General features: G+C 38.6%; 1 long non-coding RNA gene across 1 annotated transcript in view; it reads right to left on the bottom strand.

The window, feature by feature from the left end:
- Nucleotides 1–2,771, bottom strand: part of LOC139798541 (uncharacterized) — a 215,021-nt gene extending 212,250 nt beyond the window's left edge. The window contains exon 1 of the long non-coding RNA XR_011726849.1: nucleotides 2,726–2,771. This is a non-coding gene — a long non-coding RNA (uncharacterized lncRNA). The remainder of the gene's footprint in view (nucleotides 1–2,725) is intronic.
- Between the last annotated feature and the right edge of the window lie 21,766 nt (nucleotides 2,772–24,537).

Below are 24,537 nucleotides of genomic sequence, written 5' to 3' on the forward strand. Positions count from 1 at the left end.
ACACAGATTAATATTTAGGTAAGTTTTAAAATAATTATTAGAAGTAAGAGCACTGCTGTCCACATACAGCACTTATAGGGAAGAAACCTTCTTCTCTCTTGTGTTGCTTTGTTCCTGGAGCCCCCAGAGACCTGATCTGCATACGTAATTAACAGAAAAAACTAAAGGCATTTGAAATCATCTGAGCTTCACTCATTATAAGCATGACTTCCATGCAGAACATGGAAGGTTGTCACAGGATCCAACCTGTCCCCTCACTATAATTTCAAAGCAGTTGACATTATCCAGGGCAACTTAATTATGTCTTCTTTGTTGTACAAGAAAAAAGAGAAAACACTGTGATATTGGTCTACTTATTCCGGGGTCTGCATCTGTTAGGGACAATAGGATTGCCTGAGGATGCTTCTGCAGGACCAAAATATTTGAAGACAAAATATTAGTGCAACCCAGAAACCAGCTTTGTTTGAATTTGGCTCTTTTCACAATTACTGTCACTAGAGTCCTGACTCTCATTGTATGTGTCAAAGCATCAGCTGCCTATTCCAGACCCTAACTGTGTTGATTGTGACCTTTGTAAACTAATCTACAACAGCTATTTGAGTAATTAATATCTCATGCAAACATTAATACGAGTAAGTAAAAAAAAACCTAAACAAAAATAGGAGATTGTACTAAACAGCATGTCTGGCAGCAAAATACAGGTTTAAGAATTCTAATTATGATCATGGTTTATTAATGCACTTGTCAGCATCTGTTGCTGAGGGCATTATGTATGCCTCAGTAGGAATTTCCTGGATTTGTGGAATGTAAGTCAGATAGACAACAATCATGCAATGAAAAGTATTTTAGTTTCTGAATCCCATCTTTTTAATGTCTAGGGGAGAGTTGCTTCATACCCTCTCTGAATCTGCACTTTCTGTATAATTTTTTTTATTAACAATGAAAAACATCCCCAAATCAATTTCTCAGTCTGTGTATCATGTTCTTTCAGCTCCCATGATCAAACAAATCCACCCCACCAAAGCTGATTGGAATATTTCAATGCCTGATGATGAACTGAAGAGAAACATGCTATTTTTATATAATTCTCTCTAACAGGATGAATAAGGAGAGGTGATAGATATCAGCAATGGAAAAAAATTAGTTTTCCTACTCAAGTACCTTCATATATGTCACAATTTCTGGAGAAACTGTTGATGTTGAACGGGTACAGATATTTATACTTATATATGTATCATGGTGCTCACGTAGGTGGGCTGTTTCGCAGTCATGACTGATATTTGCATGTTGAATTGCATTTTCTTTATACATTCAGCTGCCCTGTCATTTCTGAATTACAGCTCCAGGCATTTACTAGGAAGTGTTAAAAAAAACAAACCAACCAAACAACAAACAAACAAGAAGAGTCCACAGGAATCACTGTTATTTTCACTCTTGGACAAAGAGTTACTAAATTCAGTGGAATTTAAATTTTGCTTTTTATTGTAACTTTCATTGCAAAAGATCCTTAAATGCTTTAAGGTAGGGCTGACTGCAAATCAAATTCTTATAGCCATTTTTGAAATGACATTTCTTATAACTTCTGCACTATCCTCATTGTCCATGAAAGGGGTGTGAAAAAGTGCAATGGTGAAATATCTAGAATCTCTGGATTCCAATTCCATGACTGAAATTCAAATGTCAATGTTCAATCATTGGACCTTGTGATCTTGTCCTCTCCTGGGTTTAAGTCCCCAAGATCTTGAGCAGGATAAAGTCCATATTTCATTCATCCAGTTATTCAGTATTTCATATCAGCTGTAGAGGGTGTTTCCCTATCTAGCATGCTGGGTCTTGGCAATCCCATTTGAGTTAAAGTAGCAGTCTCCAGTTTCCTGACACAACATGAGAAGGGTTGGACCAGATGATCTTTGAGGTCCTTTCCAACCTGACATTCTCTGGTTCCTCAGACTTCTCTGTGTTGCCCCTAGGTAGAGTGCCTGAAGGCTGATGGTGGTAGGAAGAACAGGAGACAGTAAATGGAAGGAGCCCTAAAAAAACTGAATTTCAGATGCCCAAATATTCTTAAAGCCTTCAAAATCCCGCCCTAGTTCTTTAAGACCAGAATTAAAAGTTTTCTATATTTCCAGACACATCAGCAGTGAGAACCTTAGGCTGGAAAATGATGGAAAAAGCGATCCATTGATCTCTTAGTCACAAGCTCTACAGCAAATCTAATGAACAGCAGAAAAGATTTTCCAATCCAGTAGAAGCCTGTTAAACAGATTGTTCTGGAGTAGGGAAATGTCATTTTCTTAACAGCCCTCTAACACAGATAAATAGTTGCTTAAGGATAGAGGTGGCCTTTGCTGAACCTCACACGTTCTTTTGATCTCTGCTTGTGAACTGTTCTCCAGATGTTTAGTGCAGATATTCATGCAATGCTTCTTTTTTGATAAACAATAACAAAAATTGGTCTTTCCCTGGGCACATCACTCTTCTTGTCAGGTTTATTTCTCTGTATCTTTTAAGAGGTCTTTCTTTTAAAAAGCATTTAGTGACATAGCACTTGGTGTGATATCAACAAGGAAATCTATTAATTTAGTAGATTTAGTCTTTTAACCTGCTCAGTTCTTCATTGTATTTGACCTTTAGATCTTCTGGGTGTTTAGACTCCTAGTAAGTTTATACCTTCAATTGATATTTATTTCTTCAGGAGACATCTGAGTTGTCAGAAGTGTGACACTTTTTTTTTTTTTTTTTTTTTTTTTTTTTTTTTTTTTTTTTTTTTTAATTCCGTTGAAGACAAATCCACTCTTTTAACAAATACCTGTTCTTTTAACCTGTTGGAAACTTGGTTTCTCTGTAGTAAGGAGAAGCAGAACAATTCTGCTTCAGAAAAAAACCCTGAAGAACTGTACAGATAGCACTGAAGCATAATAAAAAGAATGGCAAGGACACTATCATTGCCACGCACTCCTCTGCTGCTCCTCTTGTTCAGGAGAGTCAACACGTGATAAAGATACAGGAATATACAACTAGTAAGCAAACAAGGGTGACACCTTTGCATTTATCTCAGGAAAGAGCCACAAAACATGTGAAGCTGAGGGGGAGCCTTGCAGTTTCACATTCATCAGGAGAAATAAAACAGCTACTGAAAAGAAAAACAAAGCAAGCAGCAAGCATTGGCTAGCTTCAGCAATGTAGTTTTAATAAAATTCCTGGCATGGAGAAGAAATTGGAAAGAGAAAGATGTAACTGAAATAAGCTTTAGAATTCTTGGAAAGATTAGCAGCCAGAAGTAGATAAATAATTTTTCTCATGGCATTTCTACTTGCAATTTGTTGCAACATTTCCTAAGGGAAACGCATGAGGGTTTTTATTGTCATATCAGATTTACATGGTAACATTCAGTACAGTTCCTATCAGTTTTAAATGATGGAAGTATCAATAAAATGTCAAATTAAACTTGACTTTGATCATAAATGGTTGTAAAAATGAAATCCAAATTTAAAGTCATTTAGTCTTTCTTTCTGACCCCCCTTTTTTTTTCTCAGTAAAGCATATTAAATAGATGGTTTGGGAGGATCTAAATTTTTTTTTTCCCTCTTGAAGTCTGGTGACTCACTGGGGTTTACATCACTACTTAACTGTTCTTCCCTTATAAATCTAAGGTTGAGGACTGGAGTGGGGACCCAACTTTTTAATTATTGAAGTAACGTAATTGTGGATTTTAATGGCTCATAAATCTCTTTGACAGATCATCTGAGTTTGTTGAAAGTCTTGAAAGTGATGAAATCAATTTCTTGGACAGTTAGCTAGCAAAAAAAAAAAAAAAAAAAAAAATAAATTAATTTGATTGTAGACATAATAGCACTTAATATCTATGTAATTTTGTGAGATTTTTCATATGTTGATGAATCTGGCCAAGAGCACAGTAAAAGGGAGCACGAGAAGAGATGCCTGCTGCTCCTCTTATTCAGTAAAATTTTATATTCCTGGTGCCTCAATAAGCAGAAGAGATCTGATTACATGAAAAATTCAGCATTGCCAGCCTTGCTTGTGCAGAGGGTGAATCTGGGAAGATTTCTGAAGGTTATGATACATTGGCTGACAATCAAGGATGTCAGTGATAGCACCCACTTCCTAAAACTAGAATGCTCTTATCCTATACCCTTCAAGAAGGCTATTGTCTTATGTCTATAGCAAAAAGGTCAATTTAGGAACAATACATTCTTTGCAAAAGACACAGAATAACCCTACATAAGTAACAGGGAATAGCAGGCAGAGAAAGGGCTTCCCAAGGAAACCCTTGAGCAAGGACTTCCAAAGTTATTTCAAAAGCAAGTTAAGATTAATCCAAAACTCTTTAGTGAAATAAAATCCAGAATTAAAAAAGTCTTTCTCAGACAGCAGAATAACTTCCTAAAATGAGTTAATTCTTCAGTATTGTCCCTCAAGAACCAAGAAGAGTTCAACTACCTAAGAAATTAAAATTATCTCCAGAAAGTATTCATTGAAGGCACACCACACCTGTAGTTAAGGGCAAGCCCTGATATTCCAAAATGAAGAAGGGAGTGAGAAGGTACCATGTTAGATACTACAGTCATCTTTGCTGCTGACATTGGGATAATATGACTTGACAAGGTGTTCTGTGTCCTTTGGGCAAAATGCTTTGTGTTTATACAGAGATAAATCTGGCAGTGTAGCCTGATTTGACAGTGAAAACACAGGTAAGTGCTGTGACTTTTTGTACATAATGCAGTGCTCAAAAATGAAGCAGGAGAGAGACCCAAACCTATTCAATCTTCTGCTTCCCTTTGGCACCAAAATCACAGCAAAGCATCATCTGCCACCCCCTGCAGCCAAAGGAGCTTGAGGCAGTTTATCTGTCCCTCATTCTGGACTTATCAACTGCTTCTCACCTAAGGCAGAATTGCCCAGCACATGGTCACTGTTGTCAGTGGCTTTCTGGTGTCAGATCAATAACACAGCAACACTTTGGAGTGACAGCTCCATTGAAGAAGAATTCTGGCATCCACATTTCAGAAGCAAACACAAATCCTGCAGTAGAGATCCACAGGACTAACCCCTGAAAGAACTAAATGGAATTTGTCAAAGATAGCTCAGATTTATTCAGGGATTAACTCCAAGCAGATAGAATCATAGAATTGGCTGGGTTGGAAGGGACCTCAGAGATCATCAAGTCCAACCCTTGATCCACTCCTGCTGCAGTTCCCAGCCCATGGCACTGAGTGCCACATCCAGGCTCTTTTTCAATATCTCCAGGGATGGAGAATCCACCACTTCCCTGGGCAGCCCATTCCAATGTCTGATCACCCTCTCAGTAAAGAAATTCTTTCTAATGTCCAACCTAAACCTCCCCTGGCACAACTTGAGACCGTGCCCTCTTGTCTTGGTTTATATGATGGTTTATATGATGTGACAGGAAACAGTGACAACTTAGGAAATGTTACAACTTTATTTCTCTTTTTGCTCCTCAAAAAACTTTAAGGTGCTCTGGACAAACCTCATCAGATAACTAGACACACAGCAACCTCTTTGGAATTTCAGTTGGATAATGATATCGAGGTCCTGGAGCAGGTCCAAAGGAGGGCAACCAGGCTGGTGAAGGGACTCGAGCACAGATCCTGTGAGGAGAGGCTGAGGGAGCTGGGGGTGTTCAGCCTGGAGAAGAGAAGGCTCAGAGGAGACCTCAACACTCTCTACAACTCCCTGAAAGGAGGTTGGAGCCAGGTGGGGGTTGGTCTCTTTTCCCAGGCAACTCTCAGCAAGACAAGAGGGCACAAGAGGTCTCAAGTTGTGCCAGGGGAGGTTTAGGTTGGACATTAGAAAGAATTTCTTTCCAGAGAGGGTGATCAAGCATTGGAATGGGCTGCCCAGGGAAGTGGTGAATTCTCCATCCCTGGAGATATTTAAAAAGAGCCTGGATGTGGCACTCAGTGCCATGGGCTGGGAACTGCAGCGGGAGTGGATCAAGGGTTGGACTTGATGATCTCCCTTCCAACCCAGCCAATTCTATGATTCTGTGATTCTGGTGTGATACTACTTTAGGATGCATGACTGCATTGTTCAAGAGCTAAGCAGTTCTGTTGTAAGTGCAGTAATCCTCCCGTAACAGGTAACTACACAAATATATATATACATAATAAAATCTGTTCCTGGCTGTGTGCCAACTTGATAAACAAGTAGTGATGTTGTCTTTGAGAAATCTTCGCAAACCTCATCCTAAGAAAGCCTGTACCTCCATATGTGAAGATTAGGAGTCAGGTGAAGCTTCCATGCCTTTAGAGCCAGTAATGTCACATTTCAGTCTTACACCCTTGGGAGCTCAAGTTTACATCAGTTCCAAGCAGACACAGTTACACTGAAGCTAGAAGAAAGGACAGTCACCACTGTGCAATTGTTAACTTTGACTATTCACAATTTAGTTTTCACTGCACAGTTAAATTTCTTGGGTCATTTGCAAACTATTTTGTAAGTTTGATTGGAAGCCTACATCCTTTTATAAAAGAGGACTTAAAGTCACCTGGTACTCCTTTGTTTACACCACACCGGGGTGACTAGAAGAAAGGCTGGACTTTCAGGTTTCTTTAATATGACACCACTCTGTGATTTTATCCACAAAAAGTAGGACTTTCCTGTCAAAAAATAAACATGGAAAGTCTGACCTTTCATCAGCTTAATGATCTTCTCTCCAGATTTAGACATGGGACTCCAAGCAATATATGACCTTGATGCTTGAATAAATCTCAGTCACCATAGTTTAAGCCTTCCTTGCAGAATCGATTTCTCTTCAACCATGTGTTTCTTGCCTTGGCTGGCAAAGGGCAAAACTTTTGTCAGGACAGATGTTGGAGAGTAAAAGCAAAGCTAATGAAGAAGCAAACTTCATAGTCCCTGTCAGCACTGTTCCTACTTTTATTCATCTTATCACTCTTGCTCTTTCCTAACAAAAGTTAGCCCAGTCTTACTTCCTTTTAGAAAATGGAATACAAAGATCTGAATTGCAAGTCATGTTTATAGGGTATAAATCAGATTTGTTACATCTCCACCACCTGAAAAGAGATCCCAAATTCCCTCTTATTTTTGGCATGGGATGGTGAGAATCCCCACTGGAGGTTGCTCCTTCTGACCTGCAAGTCCGGAGACATCTCTGCAGAGGGAAGCTTTATCTAGCACTGAAAAATGAAGATCTTTATCCTGGCAACCCACAAAAAAATCCTGATAACAGTAAACACTATGGACAGGACTCTAGGGAATCCTAGGAGCTGTAAAAGCCTCTGCCTAGGGAAAGGAAGCTAATGAAAAAAAGGAAAAGCAGCCATGTGAACAAACCAGTACTTTCTAAGCTTCTCAAGAGAAGCCTGACTGAAAAGACATGAGAGATGTTAAGATAGGGCAGAACACAGGTCAGGTCTCTTGGAGTCTGTGCCTTGCTCTGCTGTAGACTCATATAGAATGATATTGGACAAGTCTGAGTGAGAGTTCTGAAAGAAAAATATGGTTCCTGGTGTGAAGTACCCAGGATATAACCATCTTTGTGGTTGCAGACTGCAGTGATGTGCAGTGCCATGGCTTCCTGCACTGGGGGTGGGAGGAGAGGCAGGCTTGGTTATGGGGTTACAGCACTACCTGGGGAGCTACAGAACCTGAGCAGCAAATGAAAGGTCCTGGAATAAAAATGAGAGCACATGACCTGGGAACCTCTGTCCTGGTGACTTTGCAGTATTTGTACAGATGCCTGGAAATTGAAATGGAACTGTTTTCTGCAGCCAGAATACGCAGAGAAAGAATAAACAGTAGCTAAGCTTGATGCAATATACAAACAAACTTTTCAGTTAGTCACACCAAGCCAAGGCAATCCACTTTCTAATAGATTAGAAATTTCATTTTAAGGAGTCAGTCATGATAATGCTGCAGAGATGACACCTGAAAGGTTTCAAAAACCAAACAAGAGCCGATTAACTTCAGTATCAAAGCAGAGGGGCTCATTTAGTCCAATGCCATTGATCTTAAATACAATCTCTGCTGAGACAGAAAGCAACTTCAAAAAGAAAAATAACAATAAAAAAAAGAAGAAAAAGATGCACTCAAAACCAAATCACACTCTGACAGTTGTAAAGAAATAGAAACATTTTATTTCTGTTCTTCCAAGAATCATGGGAGGAATGCTGTCCATGGCTTTGCATCTAAATACACTTTGAATCAAAGTTTTTCATCAGCCAGCCAAATAGCATATTTTTAAAAGTCCAGATAAATAGAGATGCCTTCAATCTGGTTAGCTATAGTAACACTGTGGTTCACAGAATAGAGATATTTACAAGATGGAATATTGCAATATGCATCTACTTCGACTCTAAAGCTCCAGAAATTTCTCAATAGGATGGATTTGACTCTCCTTTCATTGAGATCAGGTAAAGATGAAACTGTGTCTTTGAAGTCAGAGGCTTACTGCCCACATGCTGCCTGAATTTCCAAGGCTATAAGAAATCTTCATTTACAAATTATCCTTCATAGAGCAGACTTTTGAACACTAGGTCCATGCAACTTTGAACTCAAGTGCTTTTTTAATATCTTGGCCATGTTTTCATGATCAAAGATATATGTTTTTTTATTATGGAAGAAGGTGGGAAAGACACAAGTTCCAGTTGTACTAGTCCAGAATAACATACATGGTATGGGTAGGTAAAATGTTTCTGGTAGAGCTCCAGCACTACGTACTGAATAGGCAGTGGTCACTGTTCCTGTTTTATTTATTTTTATGTGAAAAGTGACAAAATGACTACAATACACATAGAGAAATTTGTCACCTGAATGAGGAAAACATGCTTGTGTCTAAGCCAACTGAAAGTTCTACATTTATAACAGGACCTTTCCAAAGAGACCTACTAGAAGTGGGTTAAATTATCATGAAAGACAGAAGAGACCAAGAACTCATCCAGGACTAAGCCCACTAATAAAGTGGCATTTTCTGTGCTCGACAGAGGAGTGTAGATGGGAAAATAGAAATAATTCCTCCAAAATATTTTGCAGTGAAACAATAGCACTGCTTATCTGATCTTTGCCATTTAGCCATGATGACAAATTTCTCTGCTTTGTTTGTATATTGCTCCAAACTTAGCTATCTGCTTTCAGAGGATGGGGTGATCTCAAAGACAACCCCACACTAGGTGGAAGCTTTGGAGATCTCCTGGCTCTTCCCATCTCGGCATCCCTTGGATTTTTTTTTGCAGAATCTTAATTTCCCCAAGCCTATTTGAGATTTGGTAGTTAGAAACCCATTTTCTTAACCAGGTAAGAGCTACTTTAGAACAACACAATTGAGATGTGAGTGTGAGTGATGTTTTCCTAACTCTTTTTCAAATCTTTTCCTCTCTTCTGAAGCATGGAACTACTACAGAGTGAAGGTGATGAGTTAGATTGCTCTGACTTGCTTGCTCTGACTGTTCTGACAAAACAGACTGCCCCTAGAGTGAACTGCCCAGATATTTGGAAAGGAAATATATGCAAAAAGATGCACCAGTAAGGAGAAGATGATGTTGTGAGCTAGGCAATTGCTGGCTAGAAAACAGCAACTTATTTTGTGCATAGAAAAGTCTTGAGGAGGTATTAAGTTGTGTGCTCTGAGTCAAGAAAATACTTAAGTACAAGACAAAATGATCTGTTGAACTGACAAATTTGAATTCACTTTCTTGGTGTTAACGTTGTGGTAACATCTTGATTCAAGGCAGCAGTGATGCCAAAGCTGAATGTGACCCTTTGATACTATATATTATCTGTAGCACAAATGTTGCTCTTGAGCAAGTTTTGAGGAACTCCATGTGGCTGCTGAGGGTAGAAAGTTGACCTTGCATAAAACATATACTTCCTCAGTTCCACTCTGCTGAACCAGTGCAAGTCCACATAAGCAAAGAGATTTAAACTGGGAAATACTGGTGGAATAGAAAGAGCCCTGTCTCAGGACTAGAACTTACTCATTTTTTGAATGTCTTTCAGATTTTCAGAGGAAAACCCCTATCATTCACAGTTTTATTCCAAATTATCTGTAAGTAAATAATACACATTAAATGTGTATTTTCCCTGTACTCAGCACTGGTAAAGACCACACTTCAAACACTGTGTTCAGTTTTGAGCCCCTCACTACAAGAAAGACATTTTGGTGCTGGAGTGTGTCCAAAGAAGGGCAATGAAGCTGGTGAAGGGTCTGGAGAACAAGTCCTATGAGGGAACTGGGGGTGTTCAGTCTGGAGGAGACTGAGGGGAGACCTCATCTCTCCCTAAAACTGAGAGAAGGTTAGAGAAAGGTATTTGTTGGTCCCTTCTCCCATATAATAAGTGATAAAACAGGAGAAAATGGCCTTGAGTTGTGTCAGGGGAGGTTTAAATTGGATATTAGGAAATAATTTTTCACCAAAAATGTCAGGCATTAGAACTGTTTGCCCAGGGGAGTGGTGTAGCCACAGTCTGTCAAGGTATTAAAAAGACATGCAAGATGTGGTGCTTGGGGACATGGTTTATGGTGGGCTTGGAACTGCTGGATTAATGTGTGGACTTTATCATCATAAAGGTCTTTTCCAAAGAAAATAATTCTATGAGTCTGTGATTGTATGAAATAAACTTTCTCTTTCAAACAAAACCCTGCAAATGTTTGCAGCCAAGTGGTTTTAAATTAAGAGATGATTGTTTTACAAGCATAAGGCAGAGCATCAGAATGAGAACTGAATGCCTGAAGCTACAGGAGAGCAAATGGGAAAAGTGTACATACACCAAAGCTTAAAGCTGCACCCCACTGATGAGCCACTGATAAAACTTGGCTTTTCTGAAGTGGGGAACTAAAGACAGGAAGATGTGTTTGCTGCTTTGCCTACCAAATCTGCCAGCCTACTCTTAGCAAGAGAAGTGCACTTGGCTTGTTCAGAGGTTCAGCCTTGCCCATGTAAAATAAGTAGAAAAATATTAACTTTAATAACCCGTTCTGGGACTTTCCTATAACTCCAAACACAACTTTCAAACGATGAATGTTTTGCAAAAATCAATGGCTTTCTTGAGATATCAGTAAAGTGAGATCCTATTGCAAGGTAGATAGAGAAACATTGGGGTTTTTTCCAGAAAAGGATTAAAATATGGAAGAAATAGTTTTAAGTAGCTGAGAACAAAAGGACAATAATTTCTTCTGGTTTGGTTTGGCTTTTTTTGGAAAATATTGACATGTCCAGTACATTTACATACAAAGATAATAATTCACATACCAGTGAATGTTTTATTCAATTACTTGACAGGGACCAATCTTTAACTCAGAGTAGTCATGCTTTCCACATGAATTTAACACCACTTTAACTGAATATAGTGTCCTTCAATAATATTTTTCCATTCTTCTTAAACTTCAACATCTCTGCGCTTGATATGGTTGTATTTAGGAAAATTTACAATGAAAAATTATGTGTAAGAATCCCAAGGATCCTGCTAAAAGAGGACATACATTTTAATTAAAGACTTTAAATTGGTTTCTGAAACACTAAAGATTTTTTTTCCTCTTCTTTTCAATAAAGAACTATTATCCTTCAATAAAAACAGCTTCTGTCTGTGACTCACATTGCTTTGTTAGTCATTTTTCAGAGACAAAGCAAAATGCTCAGCTTCTTACATGATATTTGAAAATGGAAAATAGACATTTTTCAACTCAAAGAGAGCAAAAAATACATGTGTGTCTGTGGAAATCTGTGTTCCTGTGGTGTGTTTGTATGCATTCCCAGTATGAAAGATCACTATGTGAACAGGAGTGCAGTGAAGGGAGCTACACGTGAAAAGCCCTCTGTCCTGAGATGTTCATTAAAAAAAGAAAATAGAAATAATAACAAAAAATGAAGATACATTGCTCAAATATAGGGTCCTTTTTGTTTCTCAGATGACACAGTATACTCCAGTCCAATATTATTACCTAAAAGAGTAGAGAATTCACCTTATTATTGAGGCAGGCAACTAGCATTTGACTAGTTCAAGTTGCAGTTAACCCCTAAGTAGTGCTTCTGGCAAAAAAGCCATTAAGACATGTTAACTCTGACAGCTGTACAGATGCCTACAGGCACTTCTGCATAACCAGGCTTTAATGGAGATGTTCATGATGTTTGCTGAATTAATGCTGTGTAAGATATACCCTGAGTCAGGAGAGGGATGAGAGGGGTTTCTAGCACCCTAAGGTTATACATTGACAATCTTGCTGTTATAGACTTGAAAAAAAATGCATACAACTCAGTTTAATGTCCCTTTTGGTTTAACAATGTAGCATCTCACTGTTTGTAGACATGAAGCATCTGTTACAACCACATATCATAGATTTTGTAATTGTGAGGAAATAAAGAAACAGATGGGTTCCCTAATGCCAGTGGCGTTAGTGTTTATTTAGAGACCACACACTGAATCAGAGGCAATCTTTACTTTCTGTTTCCCCTCTCCAGCAGCAGGGATGGCACTGCTAATTCAATCAACAGCATGAAGCCTTTTTCAGAGTGTGGCTGGATTCTAGACACTTCTCTGGAAATGGATGTCACAAAAACCCCCTAATTTCCAGGAAAGGGGGAGTTCTTATTTTGGGGAGGTTGAAGATTTTACTTGCTGTAAAAATCTGAATTTTACAGCAGTTCAGATTTTACATACCCAAGTTATTTGCAATCTGCCTACTAAGGTACCAGTAGCCATGATAACAAAGGCTGCAGGATGGACCAGATTTCCAGCTCCACATCAAGAAACCCCAAAGGCTTTGCACAGTGTCTGCTGGTGTGGCAGTGCTGTGGTTCTGTGTCCATCAACTCCCAACATAGATGCTGTAAAGCAAGTTCAGGTACACATTTGTGAAAGATAAAATTATCTCTAAGATTAAGATGGCTATTTCAACTAGCTATTATCACTTATCCTCATGATATTTGCCAGGAATCTTTTTTCAGCTCATTTATAAAGTTCATTTTTCCTGAAAAAGTCAGTTCTTCCTCAAGTTTTCACAGCCTTGCTTTCCATAAGCTTTTTACCTTCTACCCTGAAAGTTTCTACCAAAATTTAACAGCTAAAACTCCTAAAATCTTCCTTGTGCACATTTCTGTATCATGTCAAAAATACATGATTTGAGTGCCATGGTCACTGAATCACCAAATGAGATCAGATCCTTAATATTTTATCAGTTATCAAAAGAACCGTGTATTTCACTTCACGATGCAGTAGGAATTTGAAGAAAAAGTGCCCCCAAATGACAGAAATTACATTGCTACCATGCAGACTAACTTGGGAGATGTGGAGATAGAATTTTTTGCCTTTATATCTCCCAGCCCCAAAAGCAAAAAAGCATTTACTACCTCTATTTAAGAGCAATCTTATCTCTCACTGTTCATCCTTTTTGGTTTTTAATTCCATCAGAATTACTGTTAGTTATCAAATTCCTGGCTGCATCTCACGCTTCTAATTAAATTTGAGGCTCCTCTTGTCCAGAATCCAGCAGAGAATAGTTACATGGGGGTTCTATAGTGACTGATGCAAAACAGCTGTATTCATGATGAAATACAATTAAAACCTGAATCTATCTTATCTGCTCCAGCCAGTGACTCTGTTGGAACAAGTCACTTGCTGCTGTCAAGTGTGTCCTTGTAAACAGGTATTCACTGAGTAACTCTGGCTGTGCTGAACTGTGCTGCTTTTCTTACAAAAGACCAAAAAAAGGAGAGTCAGGACAATACGTATAACTTTATAGATTTTAATTCTATATACCAGAACTGTTGGTATGGGGCTTTTCTTCTGGTCTGTAAAGCTAAACTGATTAATGTCACTTGAATTTCTGTCACACAAACTGTTGGAGTGACACATTTGTTTCCAATCAGACATTTGTTTCCAAGTCAGACAAAAGCTGTCAGGCTATGCATGCTCATATACAATATAGATGCCAACCTTAGAGAAAAGAAATCACCACAAATCAAAACATTAACTACACAAAGATTACAATGTGCTTTTTCAGTCAATATATGATAGTTCATTCCTCTCAGCAAAAAGGGAAGATGGTTGACTGTATGGGAGGAATTATTCATAACCACAAGTATATATCTTTTTTAGTCCATGGTATCTGACAGTGGCTAACTAGATTTCTGGGCCTTCACCAAAGAAAGTATGAGCAGAAAATCCTATAGGGAGCTTAGGAACACTACGAGAAATTAATAACATATGTTTCTATTTCCCAATGAAACAATTCACACACCTTCTCTCTCCTTTATCTGCACTTTTTTATTGGCTATCTAAAGGGGACCTTTTGCCATTCTTGGGAATTGAGGATGGAATTCTCTTGCAAATGCAGGACTGCAATTCCCTATATATGCAGTGGGAGTTGATGGATATGTTAAAACATTTTACAGGCTCTATTGGAGCATTTAGAAGACTAACAATGACATTAGATTGGAGCTATGTGTCTAAAATTTGACATCTAGCTTAAGCAAGTCTTGTATGTACCATCATACACAGTCAGTAGAGCAACTGGACCACCAGCAAGAGGTTGCTTCCACCTTTCAGCTGATCCTTGAAATAGATAATAGATGCCTGTGTTTTGCTGTGGATAACAATGTAGCCTTTAGCTAACCTTTAGCTAACTCATGAACTCATAATGAGAAATGAAACTCACTCATTCAGTACAGAAACCAGCATTAACAATTCCCTGTACATGCCTACAACCCACAGTTTCATTATTGGTTGCAGCTGAGGGATAGCTACCAAATATCCATTGGAAATGGGAGCCTATGAGGTGAGGGAGCTACAGAACCCGGTCCCAAAACGGGAGAGACAAAGATGAGCACTGGCCACTGGCTAACCAGTTACTGGGCCAGGCAGTGCTCCTCTAGTAGAAAACCCTTTGCAGTCCACCTTGCCACCCCTACTCTACAGCCAGTTCCCACTCTGCAGCCAGTGAAGGCAACCTGTGACTTGGAATATGAATTCTCAGCTTGATAATGCCTGGTGCCTCAGCACTCAGGGAAGAGAAGAAAAACCACTCCTGGCAGTCCTCAGTGCAGGCTGATTTTAGTGAGAAATAGGCAGCTTTGATTTTAAGAGTCTGGGGTAAGAATAAGTATCTTCAGTTCAGCTTTTGGAATCCATTATAAAGGCAACAAAATATTATCTGATTTAGTACTAAGGATGAGTGCAGCCTATAATGTACTGGTATTTTTTAGCTATTATCACATCCCTCTGTATTATGAATTAAGGACTTGGATAAAAGTCAGACCCTATTTGATTGCTGTAGTTCCTTCTACATCCATCTCCCTAACTCTCCATGCTGAAGAAGTGTTGTTCTCTCTGTGCCTTTGCAGAAAAGAACAGCATTCCCTTTCACACAATTCCCCTGTTAAGTCCATGCAGTTATAGCAGCTGATGCTGTAAGGGAAGTTTCACCAAGTTCACAACTGTGCCTCCAAACAAGCCAAGTGTTTATAAATTCCTGTTAAAGCTTACCTGAGATTCCTGCTTGGAAAAGGGGAAGAAAAAAGGGGAAAAGGAGATGGGGTACCTGGAGGGGCAACTTGAAGATGGGATGGTGGTGAGACCTTCTCTTTACATTCCCTGAACTTCTGCCTGGGATAATAACTTCAGTAACAGCTCCTGCTGTCCAATGTCACTAAAACCAGACTCAGTTTGCATCTTCACCTGCACAGAACCCAAAGATGAGTTCCATGTGGCTAATTCTTGTTCCTGTTAAATCCCTTTGCTTTGAACATGAATAAAGTCAGACATTGAAGTTGTTATGAGAAGCTGGGCTTGCAGATGGAAACACCCTCCCTGCTCTGCATTCCTATTACTAAAACCCATCAACCAGGATTTATATCACAGCCATAATGTTCGTTTCACTACACTTATGTTTCCTACAGTAGGTTTCTGGCAGACAGCACATGAATTAGCTTTTTCCCATGACACCTACAGGTGTACAAAATACAGACACAACAGATGAGGAACATACAAACCTAAACACAATTATTTTTTTTCCATTAAAACTATTCATAGGAGAGGAAGATGGGTAGACTCCAGGGCTGAAACCTACACTGAGTTTTGTTTAAGCCAAAGAAACTTGTTATATATTACTTGTTATAAACACTTCTTCTTGCTGCTCTTAAATAGATTGCTCCCAGATGTTTTTTGGTTTTGAACCCTGATTCAGAAAATCTTCCAGCAACAGTCTGACTTTAGAGACTGCTCAATGTATATTAGAAAAATACAAAAAAACACCAAACAACAAAAAAGAAGTGATGAACAAGTTTTAGATTTAGTTACAGCCAGTACCCAGCAATAGTTATGCAAGATTCTTTCTTTTTCTCTATCATATTTAATTTTATTCTGAAGAACAGATGTAGAAGAGATAAAAGACTTTGTAATTCATGTGAACCAGGCTATAATTAATTTTTTTTGCTCTTGACTCTGGTTATTTTCTGCCCTGGTACTGAACTTGACCATAAAAGTAGCATCTTCATTGTTTTGATAAATTTATTCTTTTTTAAAAAAATATTTCAGCTAGATAAAAAAGGTTTGTTCTAATTATTTCAAAGTCTAAAATTCTGTTTCCAACTTATCACTTTACAAAAATGAAAGTAATCAGCAAAATAAAAATACCTTTGGACAGCAGAATCCCAAGACATTCTCATTTCTGAGATATAAAAAAGGCAAGTTCTAACCTTTCTTAAAAGACTGTTGTCATATGGCTTTTCACTTTGAAAACATTGCTCGTCACAGAACTGAGATCTTTTAGAAAATAAATATTGACTATATTGTTCTTTCTTAGTTCTCCAAGGAGATGGAAACTTCCCTGCTGAGCCTTGGCTGACCGTCCATAACTCCTTTGCTATTAAAGCCACATAACCCATATTTCAAAGTAAGGGATGTGAGGGTCTCCTTGTTTTCTGCTCTGGCTGCATGCAGTATACTTAGAGCAGAAAGCACCACTCCTGGGTTTACTTTATGTCTGCAAACAGCTAGGTACAGAATTTAACTTGTGCAAAACAATCAGAGAGGAAACAGAATACTGCCATCTCCCATCTGCTAAGGCAAGAAAACACACTAATACCCAGGGAATAAAGGCAAACTTTATAGATGATATAAAAGATTCTTCCAGAGGTTCTTTTATACCCCAGAGACAATTCAGCAAGACCCAAAATGCAATTCCCAGGGATGAAAGCAATGTCAAAATATAAATACGGTTATCTCACCAGGTAATAACATTGTGCATGAGTGTTCATCAGCCTAGTGGTCTTCTCTTAACTCCAAGTGTAAAAAATAATAATAAAAATAATCATTCCATTGTGAATATATTTTCAAGTTGTACTCGTGTTAAAGAAAAATGTGTAGCTGGAGAGTGGCTTTCCAGATTGGAAAATTTTTTGCCTTTACTAATACCTACTTGATTTTGTCAGCTGTGGGTAGTGAATTGGATGCAAATAATGAAATAATACAGGGAAGCTCCTTGACCAGGTCTTAAAAATCACAGAATCAGAAAAAATCACTTCATATTTGCTTTTGCCTTGGAAAGCTGCATTACTGCACAAGTATTTCAAACTGTGACAAAAGCAAAAAAAATAAGTTAAACAAATACAATGAGATCTTTTCAGTCTGTATTCATCTTTATTTCTGGGAGAAGAAATCAGGTCAAAGTCTGAATAGTGCCTACCTGGTGCACAGTTACAACTTGCAGATTCAGAAACAGGAGCTGACTTTTGAAAAGTGGAAGTTAATAAAAAACAACATGCAAAGAGCAGCAACAACAATTAAAAAAATTAAAAAAAAGCAGGAAAAAAAACCTTCTGTGACAGATAACAGGCTGCAGCTAAACCCTGCTAAGCTCATTTTCAGTTTTGCTTCACAGACCTTGATTCAGATTATAGCACTTCAGGGACCATAGGATCTACTGATTGGGGAAGTTTTTGGAAGCCACTAAGTTTGTCTGGGGCTCTTGAGAAGAAGAGAACTGGGTCAATGCAGAGCCCTCACTGGAGCAGCATGTTGGGTCAGCATGAGGAGCTGGTGCCTTGCTGCCACCAGTAACTGCATGACAAGGCAAGACTTGTATTTTTTAAATAAAAGAAAGTATTGGAACAAAGAACTGATGATGCAGAGTATTAAAAAATATAAGGTTAAATTATTGGTAAGAAGGATGTGGCTGTGTCAGCTGCAGGGTGGTAAGGCCTAGTTTTGTTCAGACTTATTTTTGAAGCCATCCTAAAGTCTCAGCAGAAGTGTCCAAATCCCTGGCATTCTGGTGAGAACAAGGGTTTTCCAAAACAAAACATTTCAATATTTATTTTCACATCCATTTCAACAATGAAATCTGCTTCCTTCATTGTTCAGAAAGTTCTGGGCTATTTAAGCAGAGAACCAGGATACGGAAAGTTGGAAAAATTAGAAAGTGAAAGCTTGCTTCAGATTCCTTCAGATTTTGGCATTATCTACATCAGCTGTTACTTGATGACAGGGCTTGGTGTCTAATATGGTCTTCCTCCTGTATCAGACCTTTGGAAACTTAAGCTGTGGGGCCATACCTGGATTCTGAGGTTTAGGAACTAGTAACTATTACCTCTAGAAAGAGACATGATCCTGCAGAAGGGAGTTATGATAAATTCCTGGTCAACTTCCAGGTGTCTGTACCTCCTTCTGCATCTCCTCCTAGCTTGTCCCAGTAAAGCTGCAGAAGCTCTGCACTCTGTCCCTACACTTGGTGCAGCAACCACCTCTGACTAGATAATTTAAAAAGTGAGGCAATACTCACATTTGGTGCCTCTCAGCAAAAATGGCCATAAGTGGTCATGATGGTCCAGGGCTTTCCCCCAGAAGAACCTTGTCTCATGAGCATGAGTCTGATTTCTTTCTACTGAATGCAATTTGAAAATCTACATGTGTTAGATTAATACTTTAAAATTACATTTGGAGATGCCTCAGTGAATTCTGGCAGAAAAAATGCAAATAAATGTAGATGTCTGTTATTATCAGCTTCATCAAAGCAAACAAGTAGCAGCCGGGCCATTATTAGACTTTGATAAGAGTGTGTATTGAGTGATTTCCCTAAGGGATTCAGTAAAACTCATCACATTCCATTTCCTTTTATAGAATAATATCAATTGTTTCATACAGGAACACCTGCACACAATGTTGTCTGACCTATTTATTTTATTTCTGATGGGGAAAAATGCAAGAACTGTTCTACAAGATAATTGCAAAAAAATTGTGAGTCTTGAATAAAGGTATTCAGACAGAAGCTGAGGAAAGCAGTGTTGCAAATACATAATCGTGCATTAATAAAATAATGGCTCTGAGAATAGAACTTTTTAGTGCCAGAAATAAAGAGGAGACTGAAAAGAAAGGGAAGCAGGAAAAGCAGAATGCTTGAAAACATGAATTTCTTTCTTGAGCACCAATAAATTGAGGAAATTTGCTATGAAGAAATAAATTCCATGGGTCATAAAACTGCAGAAGCATTTGGCAAGCAATCAAAGTTTTCTTTCCATGCAAAGCCATCACTCAAATTATTATTTTTTTGTAATACCTACATATATAAACAAAGCTCAGATATGTTTATAACTATTTTAGTGCTGAAAAACTTCAATACTGTTCAAGGTCACCTACAAAAAAAATTAATTTCTAGAAATTATCATATCTCTGTCTGTAGAAGGAATTCTGTATGCATTTCATGGATGATACTAAGATGCTTCTCAGCTTTGTAGAAAATATCCTTGAAATGAATTAAGTTCCACCACCTATTCTCACAATGAGTGCTTATTTCCACCCAGGTTCTGTGAGGAATTCCACAGGACTATTTACTGTGAGTGACAATGATCCAGTCCAGCCCTCTGATACTGATTAACCTTTACACTCCTGTGTAACCCTGGCAGATGGTTTACTTGGCTGCTGGGACTTCCATCAAACCATACTTGAACTATGTCACAATTAGTACAAACCACTATCAATTTAACCATTTCCTGGGGCACCTGATGGGAAAGGTGCAAACATTTGCAATGTCTTTGTCCTATTAGATGGAGAAAATCAGAGAAGAATATCGTGACTGTAAAACAGAGAGCTGGAAATACATCATAGCAACCAAGACTGTTCCACATCTTAACCAAGAGGTAATTGATTCCCATTAAGATATATATTTATTAAACTTTGCCTTAAAGTTGACTGCCTTACCTTCCTCTGATCCCGAGTCTCACTGACCAAAACCTGCTCAAGAGCCCCAGACTGGTAAGGGAAAAAAAGTTCTTCTAATTTTGAGTTACTTAATGTAGCAAGACAAACCTCTTTTAGGGCACGGCGCTCCAAGGTCCAGCCAGGTGTTCCAGCAGAAACTCACAAATAGTGCTCTGAGTCTATTGCTCTCAGGGCTGACCAGCCTAGACCAGTGCTATTGCTCCAAAAGTGGCCACCTCCCTGACTTCCTCAGGTGTGAGCTTTATTGTCCCCTAATCCTGCTCATGTGCAGTAGGGGCCCACCCTAATCAGGCACAGGTGGGCTTAACACAAGCTCATGCCCACTACCTGGCAATTAGTGGCACCTGGTTGCCTCATTTCACTACACTTAAGACAGAGTTTTAGGACTGCATCTTCCTTAGTGGAAATATATCTTCTTTTTCTGAGACAGAGGTAATCAGTAAATGCTCTACTGCCAGAGAAAATAACAATGAACTGGTCACAAGCTGTAGCTGGAGAGGTTCAGTCTGGACACTAGGAAAATATTTTCCTGAGTGAGTGTATTTGCAATGATCAGCAGACAAGGTGTGGCATCTTCATCATAAAAGTTTTTTAAGATTTGTTTCAACAGAGGCATAAGACCTGACCTGCTGATGATGAAAGTCTGCTTTAGAGATACCCAAGTATTCACTGACTGGAGTACTTTATTTCAACACCCAGCCCCAGTGTAGGTGCCCAGCTGTATTTATCTCTATTTAAATGCTTTGATCTGGAGTTGATTCCCATCTTAAATACCTCTTGCCTGAAATTAAGGTGCTAGATGCACTGAATAACCTGTAGATTTCCTTCCATTCCTGTGCATCTATTCAGTCACCTGCAGAGCATTTGAAGAGTACAGTGCTTCTCTCCAGCCTGGTTTTAAGTGTCTTGTTTGATGGAGCACTCAGCTCTTGAGATTATTGCATCCTCTAATGAATCTCAGTTAGACTGATGCCCATATCTAACTCACATTCTCTATTTGATCAGTACCAGTCCATTAAATTAATCTACTGGAGATCCCTATGTGCTCAGCTTTATGACTATTAGGAAATTATTAGAATATGATCATAACCAAACAGACATGCCTACTCCTTTGGGGTATGATACCATAGTACTTTTCTGGTCTATGAAAGAGAGAAAAGATCCTGACAGGATTAACTCCTGTAAGAAGAGTAGATCAGGCCAAGATGTTGTGTGAATTTACTTTATGTAGAATTATAACTTGTAATATCTTTGTATTCGTAACTAGTAGAATTCAGGGTTAAATTGAGACAGGACAAGACCCTGACAGGATTAACTTCTGTCTTGGAGATAGTTAGAAGTATAAATCTTGGCACCAAGATTAGCTGGGCACTGGGGGAGTGTAAACATCTGCACAGATGAGGCTGCTGGCACCAGCAGATAAGGGGAAGATAATTGCAAGGGTCTGATTAGCAAGAGGATGAAGTCACTGAAAGCAAGAAAGGTAAAAGTTCAACCCTGAGGAAGACTTCGTTACTTCATCTAAAGACCCCAAAAGCCCCCAAAACATATCCCCAAAAGATGACTCCGCCCAGACTCCGCCTGTTATGAATATTATGATTACATGTTGCTATCCCCTGAATATGTATGTAAAGATGATATAACCTCCTTTTTTAATGTATAAATACCCTAACCCTTTCCCTTAGCCCTTAGAACTCTTTGTCCAGCCTGAGCTGGGGTTCCCCAGATCTGTAAATAAATACCTTTGCTGTTTAAAGGCTCAAAACTCTGTCTCTAAACAGTTTTGTTGGCCTTTTTGGGCTTCATCTAACATATCTTGCTTGTCAAAGTGATCCAGCAAGAATTTATAGGAAAGGAAATTAACTAGGGCATTGAATTCTACTGTGAATTCATTAATTTGTGGTGCTTTCACTGATCACCTGCATTGCTCAGCTGCAACTGACTAAATGATGCCTTTTAGCAAGGAGCATTCCCAAAGTCATTTGGCCCATTCTACATTAAGTGCTTCTTAAAATTGTTATAGTAGATTAACTAACTAATGGTGGCTAGGCAGAAACATTAATCCTGGGTAGGTGATTTCAGAAGCTGAGTTTTTGCTTCTGCTATTGGGAGCAGCTGGTTCTGTTTATGGTTGGTAAGAGAAAGCCATTGGGCAGCTCTGGATTTGGAATGCCAGCATGGTAATGTTTTTGTATTTACAAAACTGATGTAATGACCTCAGAAAATGTGAGTGCTCTGTGGTATCTAATGGCACAAAACCATCCCACAGCCATTAGAATTCATGGCCTGGGGATTTCTGAGTCAGAGCTGTCCTGGCAAATAGCCAATAATTTCTGAAATTGATGAGGGGGCTTGATAGGTGATAATGTAAATAGCTTTTGGGCATTAGAAATTATTACCAAAACTGTATTTGAATGATTTCAAGTTTCAGAGAATAAACATGTTTGTTTCCTAGGGATATTTTGGGGTTTTTTCAGCTCTCCTCCCCCTTCACTTCCCCCCCTTCCATCTGCCAAGTAAAAGGAAACACAGAAGTAATTTAAAGTAACACAGGAGAAATTTAAAGTAATGCTAAAATTCAGACATACCAAGACTACCTCAGCTTCAGAAAACTGACTTTTCTTCTCCACAAAGAATACCAAAATTTACAGGGAAGGAGAAAACCAAACAAACCCAAAAACTTTGCATGAGAATTTAAATTTTCTTCTGTTTTCAGTACCAGCTAACAGGGGGAACAATGTCTCTATTAAAAGCTGATAAGTACTAATTAAATTTAGCATCTATATGCAGTATAAACAATATTGGAGCATGTAAGCAGCATTATTGTTAAGGTTGGCTGCATTTTGATGTCCAATGTTACATAACAGGTCTAATTTCCCATGGAATAATAATTTTTATGCCTTTAAATCCAGGATTAAGTGATAAACCACTGCAATATTCAGCAAAGTCATTCTTGAAATAAAGACCTCTTTTTAAAGTTTTTCACAAAGTACTTTTTCCCCTCGTTATAGACAACGAATAATACTTTCTAACCTGTGAAGATGAAGGTTTCTGAAGCATTGAGAGACAACATGTCGTGCAAAAAGGAAGAAAAGCACCTGTCAAAGGAAGCCAAGAATTTTAACTGTTAATTGAGGAGCTGCATTTTTATAAAGCTTGCATTCTCTCTGGATTACAAGGAACAAAATTGCCTGAAATATGGTGGCCTTCCAGGAGATGGATCTTGATGATTATTTATAAGGAGTCCCAACAAACCACTTTAACAGTATTTTAATTTAATGCATTTAGTGCTTTCAGAGTTATTGTAAGCAAAGAGGTTTTTATGACCCAATTGTATGTGCACTGGGATCCATATTACTGACTCAACACAGGAAACTTAATGCCTTTCTTCAGAGGGCAGTCCTGTTAGGCACACACATAAGCTATATACAAATAGGCCTCCTGAGTCTCCCCTGTGAGCTAGGAGCAGCCTGCTTCTCTTGGCAAAAAGTCCTCTAAATGGAGGAGAAAAGAAAGTATTTGTACAAAACGGAGGTGTTTTGGTTTTAAATTTTTTTTTTAAAAAATAGTTTTTTTGGTTTTAATTTTTTCTTCTTATTATTATTTTCCCATCTTGCTTTAAATGGAGCAATGTCACTTGGCCTGGAATAAGGGAGTAAGCTCACACTTTATCTGCCCTGGAAGTAGCTGCTTGCTGTGCAGCATCCATCTCCTGGGCATTATTGGAGGAGAGAGTAAATAGCATGAAGTTCAAAGGCTTGTGTTAGGAACACAGTCTGAAGGAACACATCTGAAGACCTTAGTGGTCTGTGAAATCTGCAGCAAACAAACAAGAACTTCCAGAAATAAACTACTCTTCATCTGGAGGCATATTTGAATCTACATTTCTTTTCCAGTCTAAATGAGATTACTCCAACTGCAGCTTCTGTGGGTGTGCTCCCAGTACCCCTTTAATTTCCTAGTTATCTTCAGCAAAACTTGAAATTGAAATTGAATAGCAAGTAATCTACTGAGACAACAGGTCATGCCATAGCCTTATTACTCATCTGTGTGACACTGCAAAGACAACAGCCTCACCTTCACCACCACTGCTGATTGCTAGGGCCAGGGATCCATTTTACCAGCTTGTTTCTAGATGTGCCCTTCCCATCTTATGAAAATTCACATGTGCACATGCCCAGTGGTATTGTCAGAAAACATTCTATTTTTGGTATATCAAAAGATGTGATGGTTTTTAAGTCCTTCAGCCTTCCTGCATGAGCTATCAGCTTGGAGCCCATTACAGGACTGTATTCATGGATGGTGGAAACTTAAGATTCCAAGGTA

Source organism: Heliangelus exortis, chromosome 7 (genome assembly GCF_036169615.1).
Source record: "Heliangelus exortis chromosome 7, bHelExo1.hap1, whole genome shotgun sequence".
Lineage (NCBI taxonomy): Eukaryota > Metazoa > Chordata > Aves > Apodiformes > Trochilidae > Heliangelus > Heliangelus exortis.